Raw genomic sequence first — 4405 nt, 5'->3', positions numbered from 1 at the left:
CTGCGTCCCTGGCACAAAACTGGAGGAAGCACCATTTGTCTCTCCCCCAAACCTCCCCTTACATTTCCCTAATTGCAAGGGAGGCTGGGATATATGTTCTTTGAGTTGTGCACGTAGATTCCCAGGATACGTCAGGATTCTCTTAGGAAGGAAGGAATTAGGGAATTAGGGATAATTTGTTGATCTTCCAAATCAGGATGCATTTGAGTCCACGGGGTGCGATTAGCAAGTATTGCCCTAAGCCCAGGGATAAATTCTCTGGGAATTAGGTTGTTAGTGAGCAGTTGCTCCCACGGTTCCCACAGACAGACCTGGGTTTGAATCCGAGCCTGCCACCCAGCAGCTTCCTGCATATGCGGTGTGGTGCCCTGTGAGGGTGCAACCTGGCCTGGTTTGGCTGTGCCTGTCAGGTCCACTCTCCGCAGATCTGCATCAAGGGGGTGAAGGAGAAGAATGGTTCCAGAACTCCTAGGTTTTTGTTACCTGCTGGGGAGCGGGCGCGACTTTCCTGCACCCCTCAAGCTCCTGTGGTATGAGCCCCCTAGAGGGCTGTACCCCACATGCTTGCTCCTGACCTGCAGGAGAAAGCTGGGCTGCCCTCTAGGGACACTGAACGCAGGGCAGGGGCAGTTACCTGCAGAGAAGAGCTGAGTGACGGGGGCCTGGCCTCAGGGCTGGAATTATGGGGCAAGCCAGGCACAGACTGCAAGGACTCCCCAGGGTCTGTGAGAGGATGGGCCCTTTCCAGGGTGACAAGACAATTTGTTGATCTTCCAAATCAGGATGCATTTGAGTCCACGGGGTGTGATTAGCAAGTATTGCCCTAAGCCCAGGGATAAATGAGGCCTGTCCTGGGACCCTGGGGTGTGTCCAGGCACCCTACACAGGAACGTGGGGCCTGAGTCCCCAGCTAAGCTCCCTGGGCGTGGTTTTCAGGTTAGGAAGGTGGCAAGGGCTCAAGGCCTTGCAAGCTGTTCATAAACAAAGGGTCGAAACAAAGAAATAATAATACATTTTAATGCAAGAGAAATCACAGCCTGGTACACACCCCCTTCCCCGATCTGTCCTGCCTGGGGATGTGTTTACGGTGTGTGTGTCCCCAGTGCTAGTGGTCACCTGGCTGTCCGGGTCCCTGCCCTACTGGTGGCAGCATGCCTGTCCGCAGTATTACATTCAGCTGCTGCTCTGACTCTGGAGAGGCCGGCTGGCCTCGGGCCTCCAGCTTGGCGTCCTTTGCTCCCCTGTCTCCCTGCTCAGGCCGGCAGGGCCAAACCGCTGGGCCAGGTCAGCCGGGGCTCGGGGAATGGGCTGCGCCCTGCTCCTCCCCAGGTGCACCTGTACCCCCCGGGCTCCATCACCGGGTGGGGCAGAGCGTCTGCTGGGGCAGCTCCGTGGACCACAGGATCCCTCCGCACCCCCCGCATCTCTCTGCCCGGGGCGCCTGCCTCATAGGATGGCCCGCACTGCAGCGTCTCTCCGCCTGGGGCGCTCGCCTCACAGCTGGTCCTCGTCCACCCAGATGGTCTTGCGCTGCTCCTCGCCGATCTTGTCCTTGACAACGCGGAGCAGCTCCTCTACGCTGCCCCACATGTCGGGTTCTACCGTGGCGTACAGGCACGGCAGGGCCTCCAGCTCCTTCTCCTTCAGCCGGCACACGCGCAGGAACTCCTCCTCCGTCTCAGGCCGGGGCAGCAGCTTTCTGGGAGGAGACATGCAGGGGCTGTGGGGAGGGCTGCCAAGCCGTGGCACTGGTGTGGCACCACCTGCCCGGCCACCCCTGACTGCCGCGGTCCCCATCCCTTCCCTGTCTTGCTTCTCCCTATAGTGTCCGTGCCTCTTAACGCTAGGGACCGTGCCCCTTAAGCTGTTTATTGGAAATTCCAAACACATCCTTACTGATTGATGGATGGATTGATTCAGATGGAGTCTCGCTCCGTCGCCCAGGCCAAAGTGCAGTGGCGTGATCTCGGCTCACTATAACCTCCACCTCCCGGGTTCAAGCGATTCTCCTGCCTCAGCCTCCTGAGTAGCTGGGATTACAGGCACACGCTACCATGACTGGCTAATTTTTATATTTGTAGTAGAGATGGGGTTTCACCATGTTGGCCAGGCTGGTCTTGAACTCTCGACCTCAAATGACCTGCCTGCCTTGGCCTCCCAATATGCTGGGATTATAGGTGTGAGCCACCGGGCCCGGCCACATCCTTTTTATTTTTAATCGTGCTAAGATACGCATAAAGGAAAATCGACCATTTCACCTATTCTTTAAGTGAGTAATTCAGTAGCATGAGTTATATTCACACCGCTGTGCAACCAATCTCCAGAACTTTCTCATCTTCCCAAACTGCAACTCTGGGCCCATTAAATACTCCCCATCGTCCCTCCCGCAGCCCCCAGGAACCATCCTTCTGCTTCCCGTCTCTAGGAATCTGACTGCTCTAGAGATCTCATAGAAGTGGAATCACATACAGCATGTGTGTTTTTGTAACTGGCTTATTTAACTGAGAATATCATCTTCAAGGTTCATCTCACACCCAAATCTCCTTCCTTTTGAAGGGTGAGTAATACTCCACTGTATGGGCTAGGTGCGATGGCTCACGCCTGTCATCCCAGCACTCTGGGAGGCTGAGGCGGAAGGATCACTTGAAGTCAGGAGTTTGAGACCAGCCTGGCCAACATGGTGAAACCCAATCTCTAGTAAAAATACACAAATTAGCCAGGCATGGTGGTGGGCGCCTGTAATCCCAGCTACTTGGGAGGCTGAGGTAGGAGAATCTCTTGAACCCTGGAGGTGGAGGCTGCAGTGGGCCGAGATTGTGCCACTGCACTCCAGCCTGGGTGACAGAGTGAGGCTCTGTCTCAAAACAAACAAACAAACAAACAAACAAACAAACAAACAAACAAACAAACTCCATACAGTATTTTTGGTGCAATACACACTGCATTGCAAACACATTCCAAAGCAGGGCAGATCAGGGAAGGGGGTGTATACCATGCTATTATTTCTCTTGCATTAAATGTATTATTATTTCTTTGTTTCAACTATTTTTTGTTAACAGTTTGCAAGGTTTTCAGCTCTTGCCACCTTCCTAGCCTGTATGGGTGGGCCCTGTTGTGCGTATTCACCCCCCACGGACCGACCCTTGGGTGAAGTCCATGTTTTGGCTATTGGGAGTAACGCTGCTGTGAACACAGGTGTGTAAATGTCTCTTAGAGACCCTGCTCTCACTTCTCTCGGGGACATGCCCACAGTTGGGGTTGCTGGATTATACGGTATTCTGTTTTTAATTTTTTGGGGCATCGCCATGCTGTCCTCCACAGTGGCCGCTCTCTTTTGCATGTCCAGCCGCTGCACTCGGGGTTTCGATGTCTATCCTCCTCGCCAACTCTTGTCAGTTTCTGTGCTTTTGGTCCTGGCCAGCCTAACGGGTGTGAGGTATCGAGGGGGGCTGCCCGTCTGTTTTGCTCACTGCTGGGTTCCCCAGAGTCTAACCCTTCACGGGGGCTCAGTGAGTATCTGGTGAAAAGGAATGAAGGGGCCTAAACTCTGTCTGTTATTCCCTCTGTAAAATGGCTGCAGGACATTTATTTTGCAGGTACGCGCGAGGAGGGGCGGGGATCCGAGATGAAGCCACTTAAGGGCCAGTCTGTCGTCGTCACCCAGGCCCCAAACCTCAGCGCCATCCTTTTGTTCTTTTTTTTCTGTTTTTTTTGAGGCGGAGTCTCACTCTGTCGACCAGGCTGGAGGGCAGTGGCTCGATCTCACCTCACTACAACCTCCACCTTCCATGTTCAAGCGATTCTCTTGCCTCTGCCTCCCGAGTAGCTAGAACTACAGGTGCATGTCACCACACCCGGCTAAATTTTTGTATTTTTAGTAGAGACTATGGGGTATCACCATGTTGGCCAAGCTGGTCTCAAACTCCCAACTTCAGCTGATCCACCCACCTCGGCCTCCCAAAGTGTGGGGACTGCAGGCATGAGCCACCACGCCCGGCCTCTCGTTCTCCGGAACCCCAGAGTGAACCCTTTCCAGAATCCTGCAGGCTCGACCCTGAGCACGGATCCAAAGTCACACTGCCTCTCCTCACCTCCCAGACAGGATCCCGGCCCGCACCGCCACCCTGCCCCTGTCCACACAGAGGTGAGAGGTGCGTTTATACCCTAAAGTGGACCATGCCACGCCTCCGCTCAGAACCTTCAGCGGCCTGCAGATGCACTCGGAACAAGATGCCGCATCCTCCCGTGGCTCCCGTGGCCCCACAGGACCTGGACCAGCTGCCCCTCACCCCTCCGCCCCTCACCCCCCACCCCTCACCCCCCGCCCCTCAACCCCGCCCCCACCCCTCCGCCCCTCACCCCCTGCACCTCACCGCTCTGCCCCTCACCCCTGCCCCCACCCCTC

Source organism: Piliocolobus tephrosceles, chromosome 8, assembly GCF_002776525.5.
Source record: "Piliocolobus tephrosceles isolate RC106 chromosome 8, ASM277652v3, whole genome shotgun sequence".
Taxonomy (NCBI): Eukaryota; Metazoa; Chordata; class Mammalia; order Primates; family Cercopithecidae; genus Piliocolobus; species Piliocolobus tephrosceles.
This window is presented reverse-complemented; position numbering follows the sequence as displayed.